The sequence below is a fragment of the Acinonyx jubatus genome, chromosome E2, assembly GCF_027475565.1.
Source record: "Acinonyx jubatus isolate Ajub_Pintada_27869175 chromosome E2, VMU_Ajub_asm_v1.0, whole genome shotgun sequence".
Lineage (NCBI taxonomy): Eukaryota > Metazoa > Chordata > Mammalia > Carnivora > Felidae > Acinonyx > Acinonyx jubatus.
Window position 1 is genome coordinate 9,232,553 of NC_069396.1, and position 13,579 is coordinate 9,246,131.

Genomic DNA, 13,579 nt, shown 5'->3' on the forward strand with positions numbered 1-13,579 from the left:
ACTAATGTTAGCCTTCCTCAGCCGTAGCAACAGCATCCTTTTCTGGGCCTTCAGAGCTCAGTTTTAAAAAATGACATGGGCTGGAGCCTCATTCGTGTTTGCCAATGGTAGGCTATGTGAAGAGATCATTTTAGGTGATACTGTGATCTCCGTGATTCCCTTCCAGGTAGAATATCCCACAAGTAGAATGAGCTCATTGGTTTAATTTCAGATCTGTCAAACCTCCAAGATGGCTAGAATCTGAAGAAGGATTTGGAAGGAGTCAAGTGGGTTGACTGCCAAGGGGGGGTGGACATTGTATCCCTGTCAAGTGCCACCATGTGGGAACTGCACACTGCTGGGTAACTGTGGGTGTTTCCTGGAAGGGTTGCCCTGGAGCTGAGAAGAGGCGCCAGGGTTTATGAGCCAGAAAATGTGGCTCCTTCCAATGAACAGGACTCAACTAGCTCAGGGCTGAGAAAAGTGAGGGGCGCGGTCATACAGCTTTTCAAGAGAAGTCTTCCTTCAAACCAACTTGTAAACCTTGCTTGAACACTCACAGTGTGGTGGGGGTGGGGGGTGGGTAGAAGGGGAGTGATGTTCTCATTTGACATATTGAAAAAAACACAGCGTAGAAGTTGTTAAATAAAATGACTCTGGGGCCGCACCCTGAATTTCATACCTTGAATTTCTATTGCGTTGGTCTTCTGAGAAGCTTGGAACACTCACCCAAATTGTGAAATGACTTGGCCCCGTCCTCACAGTCATACTGAGACCAGGATCAGAGCACGAACATGTGACACGCTCGTCAACAACACACACATCAATCACATGGAGGTCCGACATTATGTAAATACCGCTGTATTTATTACTTGGTGCTCTTGCTGTCACCTCATTCCTTGCTGAACAGGAAGCCAGTTATGTGAAATCTGGCACCAGTCAACGTGTGGACAGATGGGGGTGTATCAGTGGCCACCGATCACCAGAAAACACTGTAAGGAATCCAAGGAAGGAAATGGAGGGCACGGAGGGTAAATCAAGAAACAGGCTGCCCGGGGTGGCTCGGGAGTCAGGCAAAGCTTGATTTAACTGTACCCTAAGCTGTGTGACTGGACAGCCGGGGGTGGGGGGGCCGTCACCGATGTGAATCTCAGACTTCCCATCTGTGGAATGGGTGGCAAAGGAATCGTAACAGTAAATGTGACAGCATCGATGGAACGTGTCCCAGTATGGGGCACCTAATCGGCACTTGCAAAACGACGATTCTCTCCTCAGTGGAGGTCTTCAGGAAGAGGCCAGCGTACTGCCCTAGAGTCTTCTGTGAAGTCATCCTTGACTAACCTGGCAACATGAGATCCTACTTTGCCCTGCCTTCCCCGCACCTTGCGCGTGTCGCCGTTCCAATGCTTATTATACCACACTCTATCCTTGTAAATGGCAGCTCCCATGGTGACCAGGAACTCCTTATGGGCAGGCAGGGTGTCCTTTCAGGCCTGTATTTCCAGTGTTCAGCTGTGCCGCCCGGTATGACAGCCACCAGCCACGGGTGTCTACTTAAATTATCTAAAGGGAACTAATTTAAATTAAAGCTTCAGCCCCTCAGTCACACCAGCCACATTCCATGGGTTGAAGAGTCACCTGTAGGTATAGGACTGGACAACGGAGATGGAGAACATCTCCATCAGTGCAGAAAGTCCTGTGTGAACCCATGCTGGGTTCCAAACCCCAGAAACAATGGTCCTTCTGAAATACCCACCGAGACTTTCCTAACCTTACCTTCACTCCCAATTTTCCCTAATTTCTTCCCACCTGTCTTAAAGTGTCATGTAAAATTTGAAAGCACACACCCTGTGTAAAAAATAGGATTTGGTGAGATAAACACCCACACTGCCTCCAAATCTGTTCGATTCATAACGGTCCCACTTCTTAGCACAGCACACTACAGGTGCTCAACAGGTCGTATGACCAGATTTCCCAGGTACCATTGGCCAGGCATGCTTTTATGCCTTGTAATACTTATTGGAATGCCCATTTTATGGATGAGAAAACTGAGAAACAGGAGATCTGAATTGCTGCAGGTCACATAGTGAGCAAGTCAGCCAAGACTCAACACAGGGACGCCTGGCCCTGGATGCCAGGGTCCCAAGCACTGTGCTTACTGTCCAACGAGAGTCAAGCAAACAGTCTGTGCTGTGGCTGCTTACCCAAATTCTCACACACAAAGGTTGCTGTACTGGGGGTGTGGGATCATTTCTTTGAAGCCACCATCCCTCTGTACAACCCCTCCTTCCCCTTTACTTCCCAGGGTCCCGTCAGATTGGAAGCTGGAATAAGGTTTTCTGAATTAGCCGTGATGCTCTCCTGTAGGACCAAGACCATCTGGAGGGCACAGCTGGGTCCTCCCATGAAAAGTAAATAAGGAAAGTACGGAGCGTCATCAGCCGGTCCAGCGGTCAGAGAAGTGACGGCTACCCACCGACCTTGTGTCAGGAGGACTCACTCAGGCTCCTGCAGAGGCTCCTGGTGTTAGGCACCAAGGCCCGACGAGACCAGAACAAAAGGGAGGTGCGTGCCCACTCATGGTTCAGCACAAAGCAGAGGACCAAATCCCAATGCTCTACTGGCTAGAAAAATAAAGGGTAGGGGTAAGGAGGGAAAGCAGCCCTGCTTATCGTAACACCCAACTCGGTAGACGCCCACACAGCGGGTGGTGCCTGATGGCACCATAGTGCTAAGGCTCACGTCTGAGCCACCGGAAGCCGCTCCTCCTGGCTGGAGCAGAGGGTGGAGGCTACACCCCTCCCAGGCTCCAGGTGTGAGCAGTCTCAAAACCCGTGTATGTCCTTGACCCCCTGGAGGGTGCCGCAGTGACTTCTCTGTTTCAAAAAGAGATGAGGAATGAGTCTGGGTATTTCAATTCTTGGAGCAGACAAGCCACAAAAGATCATCACTTTGGGGTAAAAGTCAGGCCCAGGTTTACTCATCAAAAGCTGCCAGAGAGCTCCACGGGGGGATGACAACGGCGAGTCTCAAAGACTTTGCTGTGAACAGTCAAAACACTCGTAAGTTGCAAAGCCATGAGATATTTTTGTTTCATGATCTTACTGGAGAGGGCTGAATATAGTTCTGATATCTTTCAGTTCGCTGAACAGGCAGGAGAGAGGCAGGGAGCTGGGGAAGCAAGAGGAATTGAGGTACTTCAAGACGAGCTACTTCCAAAAACATGACCAGGTTTGATGGAGGGAGGTGGCCATCAGGCCACAACTCTTCCCCGAAGCCCGAGATGGCTCCCCACTGTCTCAGGTGAGGGATGTGATGTGTCACCATCTATCTTTCCAGTGTCACCTGGAGCTCTTCTCCCCACAGGAACCTGATAGGTTAGCTAGGAAGACGATATGCCATACCCTGGAACTGTCACATGTACCCAGGCTCCCTAGGCTGGTCCACGTGCTCGTCTCTGCCTGCAGAGCCCTTTCCCTCCCTTCTCTGATTGGAACAAAAATCCATTTATCTTCCTGGCATACTTGGAATGTGGCCGCCTATGTGGAGTCTTCCCCAACTCCCTATCAATGCTGGAGGCATTGATCTCTCCATGCTCTGCTCCTTTGCCCGCCACAGCGCATGACCCCAGCATTCTATTTAGTTGTACATGGGCCTGTCTCCCTCTGAAGACCGTGAGTGCTTACGAGCAAGGGTGACATTCAATTTATCTTTGTACTCTGCAGTAAATATTTGCTGAATGAGGAAACAGATTTGTTGGATGTCTATGTGGTACGAAGCACAGTCTCCTGGGGGTATCTCACAGTCCAGAACAATGCCATGTACTGAGAACTGCCTTTTTCTACAGCATGTACACCTGTGCATGTGTGTGTACACACACACACACACACACACACACACACACACACACACACAGTGGTTTCTCAACAAACTGGCCGAAGAGCTTACAGACATGGCGGCATGGATTCCAGTGCCTGTCATGATTTAGAACTTGTTTTGAATTGAAATCCCCAGCCCTTCTTTTCAGAGGATGTGGAATGGCTCATTTTAAGAAACGAGAACAAATTAAGGGGGATGTGCATGTGGACACCAACATGGCCACGCACAGTTTTAAAGGTTTGGAAAGGATCTCATTTCAGCCGCATGCTTTCAGAATTAGGTTTTCAAATTCCATGAGAGGCCTGGATAAAATGTGTTAAATTCAGATTCTGGATTTTGTGTAAAAGTATGCGGAGTACGCCAACAAAGGTTGAATACAATAATTATTTTGCTGCCAAGCTCCCTATTCATAATTCACGCGCAAAATACTGCCTGATCCCAATTAGCTCAAACTTGTTTTTGCTTTTCTTTGTTGTCGCCTCTGCCCACCTTCCTGGGACTCCTCGTTTTGGGTTATTTGTTCAGACTGCAGCTCCAGACACACCACTGTGATTTCCTTTTTAATAAACACTATCCAGTGAGCAGCGGAAAACAATGAGAGGCACCTGCACTCTATTATAACTTCTTCCACCCACGAGCGCGGAGCTATGAATAAGTGAGAACCACCAATGGCCTAAGAATAGTAACAGCATTTTCCCATAAACACAGTATCATAAAACTTCAGCTAACGTGAAGGACAAAGTACTCCGCCGTCCCACGGTATGAAATGGGGTAGGAATGTCACGAGGAGAGCCAAATTCTGGTGTCTGTCTGCGGCCAATGACTTGGTCAAGGGTGGGGCCGTGGGACAGTTCATTCCATGCTAGGAAACAGCTGGACATTCCTGAAATCTGAGGGAGGCACAGTGCTAACGAATGACAGACCGAGAGGCCGAGGTGGTAGAGGAAAGGGCATGGGGCGTGGACTCACAAAATACACGTTCCGGTTCCGTCTCACGCGTGTAACATACGTCTAACGTGCGTGCAGGCACTGTGCTCAGGGCTTAGGATGAACACCACCCGAGCGCAGCAGCCGGAAAGCTGGGCTCTCGTCGAGTTCTCACTCTGGCCGCTCGCGAGCTGCGCTCCCCGGAGCACGTCACCCACCTCCACGGGGCCTCTGTTTCCCACCTGGGAGATAGGCTAAGAACATACCTAATTCCCACCTGTTCGGAGCCCATAAGGAGTAGCCATGGTAATAGCCATGAGGCATCAGGAGGTGCCCATTTCTTGATAAAATCTCCTTCAAAGTACTTATTACCTACAAAGGGAGAGAAGGTAACTTTATGGAGGACCCAGCAGACATCACACCGACCGACTGATCACGATGGACATCACCAATAACACAGGTACACTGTTAATCCCTTCAGGAGACAGATGCACTGAAAAGGAAACAGCACCATTTCTGTAATATTCCTTTGCGGTAGGTTTTTAAAAAGTGACATTGGCCATTTTAACCAGCGTTAGGGGCACAAGTCGGTGGCGTGAATTACATCCACGGCGTTGCGCGGCTGTCACTGCCCCCCCTCCCCCGTCCTGAAAACTCTGTCATCACCCCAGACGGAATGGGAACCACTTCTGAACATATATTTATGTTGGGGGCTGAGGTTCTTCCAGCAAATGTTTTGGTGGCAACTGCATTCATTTAGTCACTCAAGGCCAAGGTCGTACAAACATGCTGGATGCTTTCCTCTCTCTCCATTCCGCTTCCAATCCATTAGAAGAAGTGCACCCCCCCCCCCCCCCCCGGACTGTCGCCAGCCTCCGACCCCTTGTCAAGGCCGTCATTGCTATTTCTGACCCAGGCCACCTTCATCCCTTCATCTGTCCCTTGGATTACTACAGTAGCTGGCTCATTGGGTCACTGCTTCTGTCCTCACCGCCCGCCCACCGATGTACTCGCGACACAGCAGCCAGGGTGATCCTTTCAAAGTGCAAGTCAGTTCATGGCGCATCTCTGCTCAAGACACCTCTCTTAGCCTCTCTTCCCTTCACCCGCACCCACTGGGCTGCAGCTGGCTTCCTTGCTGTTCTTTGAACACGCCATGCCAGCTCTGACCTCACGGCCTTTGCACCTGCTGTTCCCTCTGCCTGGAATGCTCGGCCGGCAGCTACGACTTCCTTCCTCAGGCCTCTGCTCAAACACCACCTTTCCAGAAAGGCCTTCCCTGAACATTCTCTGTAAAACAGCCCCTCAAACCTCCTTAGGCTTCCCACTCTACTTATTAGCCCCTGTGCCAGTCTTCTAGGGTCTGGTTACCTCCCAGCCCCAAACTCAGCCACCGTGGCCCTGCTTGTGGCCACGGGGCACCATGTAAGGCTTCACCAGTAGAGGGCGCGGGAGAGACACTGAAAGAAAGTTTCTGTGGAAGCACCCACCCTCCCCGTGGGGAGCCTACTCCTACCCCCACCCAGGGCAACTTCCTGGCACATCACCCGCACTAGTGGCTGATTTCCGGCAGCTTCCACGGCAGGGCACCTCCCATATGGGACCTTTCCTGGTACCGTGCAGGTCAGCCCTCCTAGTGAGTCCCACCTGCATGTGGTCTCAGGGAAACTACATCCCGTGGACCATGGTGGCTGGATCCCAGCCCTGGGGAGTGGGAACCCCTCTTTCTGATCTGTTCCTCCCTTGGCTGCGCTGCCTCAGCCCTCAGGGGTAGTGGTGGCTTCCAAAACTGCATTCCCGTAGTAGCCAATAATACCTCATTGTAGTTACTAGATACTCGTGTTAAATTTTCCCCATTAAAATCCCTGGGTAGTTTGTTTCCTGACTGAATCGCGACTGACATGGTAACAGAATGCAAGCAAAGACTGCGGTGCTTACTCATTTACTAAAGACTCAGCTGATATTTACAACTTTGTTTGCTGCTGTGTGCTTGACGTGTTCTAGGCACTCGATAAATCTTGCTAGGTGGGTAGGTAAGAAGGGAGGGAGGAGACGGATAGTGACCCCGACCCCCACGTGGCATCACATGGCGTCCAACAGGGCCGGGTATGTAGTAAGCACGCACGAAACAGTCCGTCATCAGTGTCTCTGAAGACCCTCCACGACTTCCAGTAACTGCCCCCATCCTTCCTCCAACTATTTAGAATACTGAAATACCTTACCACCCAAGGCCAGAGCCTAAGGTCTGGGCTGCCCTATGACTCTCTTAAAGAAAAACAGCAGCAACAACATGAGCAGGGACAGACGGAGGAAAGAAAGCATCTTGGGACGGAATCTGGAACTTCTGGCGCCTGTTTTTATTCTGATCACGACAGAAAGGAAACAATGCACCACAACGACACTGTGGCACAGCTTAGCTTCCTACTCCCAGACGTTCTCCCTTCTCTTTGATTGGAGAGCCCTGTCTGGGTCAGCGCCCAATTTCTGGTGTGAATACTCTCTTCCCCATTCTACAAAAAGGCCTACCAGCAGGCTGTGAAATGAGCATTTCGCGAAAGCATAAAACGCGCCTGATAATTAAAATGCTCAGCAATTAGAGTAATGAACTACACTCCAATCTCCTGAGTTAATTTCATAACCTCAGAAAATTATAAAGAAAAACTATTTGGAGATTAGAAACCTCTAAAGGATTTTTTTTTTTTTTTTTTGCTTGTTGACTCATCTATCATTTTTCGCTTTGCTTACAATTTCATTCTCCTTCAATTGTTTTTCTTCCGTGGCCCCGTTGCTTCGGGATCATACTGGCCATCCTTCTCTGCTCACAAAATAAACCAAGAAGAAAAAGCTACAAAATCCCAAAGCCAAGAATTACGATTACCTAGTAAAACACATGATAAGAATATAATACAGCTAATGAAAGGGCACAAGCGTATTTAACACCAACCCCCTGATGTAAATAACAACTGTCTATTCCAATTACTATTTTCTTTTTACCTCAAATTCTAAACAGAACCGGAAGAAATGAGCACAGTAGAAACTCACGGTGCTGAAATGTAGCCATAAACCCAAAGAAAACAAGAAAAAAAAAAAAAAAAAAGCACCCGACTGTCAAAATGGATGTGACTTTCTTCAAGGAAGAGACACACGTGGCAAATGACCACGTGAAAAGATGTTCCACATCACTGGTCATTACAGAAATGCAAATCGAAGTCACAACGAGCTATCACTTCAATTCCCATTAAGAAGGGTTATCGTAAAAAAAAAAAAAAAGGAAAATAACAAGTGTTGGTGAGGGTGTGAAGAATGACATTTGCTGGCGGGAATGGGAAATGGTACAAGTGTGGAAAACACTCTGGCAGTTTCTCAGAAGGTTAGGCCTACAACTACCATGTGACCTGGAGACTTGATTACTAGGTGTCTGAGCCAAAGAGTTGCAAGCAGGGATTCAAATGGGTATTTGATGATAATAGCAACATTATTCGCAATAGGCCTGAAGTGGAAGCAATTCAAGTATCCGCCAGGAGATGAAAAGATTAACAAACTGTGGTATAAATACATACACTGGAATACCATTCAGCAGTGAAAAGAATGAAATTTTGATGCACGCTACCACCTGGATAGACCTGAAACACATGAATGGAATAAAACAGACACAGAAGGACACTACTGTGTGACTGCACTTGCGTGAGACATCTAGGATAGGCAAAGGCACAGAAGCAATGAACAGAGAGGTTCCTGGGGACCACCAGGAGTGGAGAAAGGGGGGTTCTTGTTCCATGGGTACAGAGTTTATGTTTGGGATGATAAAAAAAAAGCATAGTGGTGATACAACAATTTTAGTGACTAAAATTAACGCCACTGTCTTAGACACCGAACCATGGGTAAAATGAAATTTTTGTGTTGTGTGTATTTTACCGCCACAACCAACGAAGGCCATATGCACAAGCATAAAGATCTACGTCCTATCTCATGAAAGAGCTGGCCAGGCCCCTGCTCTGGGCCTGTTTACTCTCATTTTAGAAAGAACTCTAACGAACTTGATTAATTAGATTCCTCATCTTCAAGTTCTGGAGACGGCTCACTCACGAAGCTTCTGTGTGTTTTCATAAGGCTGGCATATGGCTGGGAGGAGAGCAAGAAGAAGAGGGCTTTCTGCCAGTCCCCCAGTGATTCAAGTTTATCTGGTGGAATCCTTTTTAGAATAGCCTGAAAATAGCCTGGGGGAAGGCATGTAGCCTGTCTAATCTCCTGCACCTGGCATGGGGAGGTTGGCCGGGCAGCACCCACCCCATAAACCGTCATGGGTGTGTGTGTGTGTGTGTGTGTGTGTGTGTGTGTGTGTGCGCGCGCGCGCGCGCATTTGGCAAACCCTTGGCCTTCGGTCGTCACCCACCATGGAAAGGCTTAGAACGAAAAGTCCTGGAGATGTGAAATGTCTGAACAACGATGGCAAGAAAAAAATACCTCTAACTGGTGACCAGCAGAGAGCTCCATGCAGAATAGAAGTAACAAAAGACCAAGAGGAACAGCAGGACCGATGGGAGGCAGAAGGCGGGCTGGGAGGCCTCCTCTGCAGCCAGTGCAGGTGAATCCCTGGGCGGGCTGCTGGGTCACAGCAGCAGCATTCAGGGCATGGTCTAGTGCAACACTACTCCCGGTGGGGTCCACGGGACCTGCGGCTTGCCCTCACCCAGAAGCTTGTGAAAAATGCAAGTGTCTCCTACCGAGGTGATGATTTTTGCCTGTCGTTTCTCTCCTTGGTGCAACTGCCAGAGTGAATTCACTAAAGCTCCCCTTCGCTTGATCCACCTCTTCCTTAGAGCCTTCGGTGTTTATACATCTCAGTATGCAGGTATCTACGCCCTAAAGGCACAACTTACACACTTCAACACTTGCACCTGTGAAAGGATATTCTTTAAGGATGCTGCTAAACCCACAGTAAGCCCAACAAATCTCTGCGATGAACAACGACAGCGCGAGATCAGACACACGGAGAGTGTTCACCACCATGCTAAGCGCCCTCACATCACAGCATCAAACCCTCACAACCTCACCCATTTTGCAGTTGCGGGCACTGAGGCTTAAAGAGACTCAAGCGGTTTGTCCGAGGTTAAACACGGGTAATGCGGGGGAGTCAGGAATCGAAACAGGCAGCACGGCTTTCAAACCCACCCTGCTACCCGCAGGATGGAAGGATAGAAGAGAGGGATGGCCACGCAGGAGGGCGGAGGAAGGAGATGCAATTTCTGGAGAAGCAGGTAACTGGTTTGGACAGAGGCAGCTGTGACCCTCCAAACCCACTCCAGAAGGGGCACCTCCCCACAAGGATGAATTCCCTTCCACCAAGAGGACAAGAACGCCTGCCAAGTGGGGCTGGAAGAGCAGGCATATCGGGTCAAGCTCCCAAAGAAATCGGGACTTGCCAAGTTCCAGTATGCTCACTGAAAGGCAATGCCGGCTGGGCTTGGGGGGTGGCCTCCCGCCCCAAGGAAACGACTCTTTTTGGCAGGAGCATGGAGCTGTCTAAGGGCACCCAGCCCCATCTGGAAAATGGCTAAGGCCGGAAGACTGAAAACAACATGGCACCCCCATAAACTGCTGAGTGCAGGAGGAGCACACTGACTTTTCAGCAAAGATGGCGAAATGATTTTTATCCTGGAGCACCAGCTGATTCCACTCCCAGTGCCACTCCTGGACCCTTTGGAGAAGATATTTCACATATCCTGTGCAGCTGGTGCCACTCCAAGCACAATCTGGGCAGACGCCCAAACGCACGTCCCAGCCCACAATGCATGGGAGGCGGAGGGAGAGAAGGGCTTCTCTGGCTCAAAGGTGGTAGAGGAAACAGACACGAGCCTTGGGGTGCCGGGGTCTGCACAATCCCACGTAGGCCACCAAGCACTTCGCAGGACAATTAGAACAAGGGAAACAGCTCTACAGTATGGTACGAGCTGATGGGATTTGGGCATATCAGAACCGAGTATCGAAGAAATGAGTCAAAAATCAGACGAGTTAAGAGAATAATCAAAAGAATTGAGACAAAGTGCATGGGTACTGCAGAACGACTTTGTGGAACAAATACTTAGTAAGTACCTACTAAGGGCAGGGCCCAGTGCTGGGGGCTGGTATTACAGTGGTGACCGGGACAAGGCTTCGCTTCAGAAGCAGCAAGTGAGCAGCGATAAATGCTTTGGGAGTCAGAGACCTGGGGCTGAGAAATCTGGAACAGAGGCTTCTTGTATTGTATATAGAAAGACTTCACGTCTGTCTCTCCTAACCAGATGCTGGATGCCTCTTTGGATGATGAGCTCCTGAAGGCCTGAAGCCGTGCCTAGGCCACTGCCCAGTGCAAGGCCAAGTATTCAGTGAGCACTGGATGGGCCGAACAGAAATGAGTGAATGTTAAAATAAACATGCGAGGGTCAAAGAAGAAATCACATGGGAAATGTTCGGAATGATGGAGAATGGAAATACAGCAATACCAATACACCTGTTTGGACAGGTGGGATGCTGCTAAAACAGTACTTAGAAGGAAATGCACAGCTTTGTAATACAACATATGAATGATGCCAGATGACCGATGGTTTTCTGGCCCTTGACTGTGAGGCCTTCAGGTGGAGGAAACTGTTTTCGTAAATTCAGGTTCATGTCCTCAGAGCCTAGACCAGTGCTTGGCACAGAGCAGGTGCTCGGGAAACACATCCTTCAGTGGAATGGAAATCTTCCGTGTGGTCCCCCTGCCTGGAAAACCCTTCCCAGCCTTTGTTGTTTTGGTTGTTGTACGCCCAACCGTGAATAATACCTAACACTTATTAAGCTGAGTGCAGCACACTGGGTCCCTCCCGAGTATCATCTCATTTTACCTGCACAACAGGCAGGTACTAAAATAATCCCCCAGAACCATAAGAGTGCTTGCTTGTTGTGCAGATATAGAAACTGAGACAGAAACTGAGGCCCAGAGAGGTTAAGCAACTTGCCCCACATCACACAGCTGGGACGTAGTAGAACCAGGACCTGAAACCAGACAATACGAATCCAGGGCTGCTGTTCTCGACCACAGTGGGTTACTGCCTCCCACTCCGGTTAAGAGTAAGCTCCAACAGATAGTTTTCCTGGTAAACTGCCCCCCTCTGTGCTCTGTGAACACCCAATGACTACTGTTTTTACTGCACCGCCACCCCCACAGGGCTGGAGGTCTGTTGCCTTGGGCTCTGAGTTTCTCATGACAGGGGCCTGGGTCGTAGCGTCTTTGTGGCCTCACTAGAGGCTTCAGGCACGGGGGTTACCCGACGACGGTCTGCTCGCTCAGGAGGAGGTGGGGGTGGAGGCAAACAGCTAGCATGTGCACCCAAGTCACCTGGAGATTTTGTTACAACTCGGGTTCTGACTCAGCAGGTCTGGGGTCAGCCCGGGGCTCTGCATTTCCAGGGGACGCTGACGCTGGTGGTCCACGGGCCATGCCTGGAGTGGCCATGGGGGAGGCAACAGGCTAGTGACAGGGGTGCTTTTGGCTCTTAGCTGAAAAATTCCTGACTGGGATCTCGGGCAAATCGATCTGCTGCCTTTGGCCTCAGTTTCCTGATGTGTAAAATGAGAACAACTAGACCCACCTCACAGCTCCTGTGGGGGTAAATCAGATAAGTTGAGAAAAAAGGCCAGTGCAGTTCTGCCACCAAAGAGGAGTCAAGTTCCTTTAATCAGAGAGGCCTTCTCGACATTCATTTGTTGATTCATCTTCTTTGTAGAGTTTAGGTTGGCCTACCCCGGGCTCCCTTCCCTCGCTTGTACCCGGTTATCTTTCTCTTTGTACCAGGGGTGGAGACCTAAACCCAACAAGGGATGTGCGATTTTGAAGATGATCATGTGCCACGAACAAGACACTGCAGTGCCACAGAATCCAAACCCAAGGAGGCGATCAGTGTTTCGTGTCAGACTAATCGCAGGGTGTCCCAGATGTCACCAGGAACCCGTGTGTGAGCCGTTCCAAGCCAACCAATCTCGGCTAGACCGGTGGGAGTCCTGAGGTCAAGAACTGTGAGCCCACCACAAACCACAGAGAAAGTACTGGGGTGGCTGAGTGGAGAAGCAAAAGCAGCAGACCGACCACAGATTTAGCCAACGCAAATTTCTCCCTGGTGACAAGAGGCATGTCTGTTGGTCCAGGAGCCGAGAGGGCATTCAACAAGTAAACAAAACTAACGGAAAACTTTGAAATGCGGAGGCATTCTCCCTGAAAACTCATTGTGTCTCTTAAATTTGTGGGGAAATGGGCCGAGAAAATCCAAACAGCTTAGTAAAGACAAGCAGATCACACTTCTTACAGGCTGCTCTTACTGACCTGTTCTGCTAATGGCCCTCGACCATCTGAGTCTGGAAAGGATGAACCCCTCAACCTCTCAAGTGGCAGTGTAATAAACACAGTTGAAAACCTTTGGGAACAGAAATGTAATAATTGGTACAAAAATGGAACAAGAAATAACCCCATGTTATCATGAGCCCATCATGCTCCCCATGCCCACAAGGTACTGTGCCTCCAGAGTCTCATGGACCCTGCCAGGCCAGGTACAGTCCGCTGAACCCAGGAGCTTGAGTGGAGCTGCCTGACCCTGAATGCAAGATCTGGGCTCTTGGCCAAACACAAGGGCAAGTATTTGTTCTTCGAGGGGAAATGCTGACATAAGGCCCCGAGTCCATGTGAACATCCCCTCCTAAGTGTGAGATTGGTGGCAGGGGGTATATTAGGCTCAATAGTGCCCCCCCTAAAGGTGTCTATGTCCTAATCCCCAGAACCTAT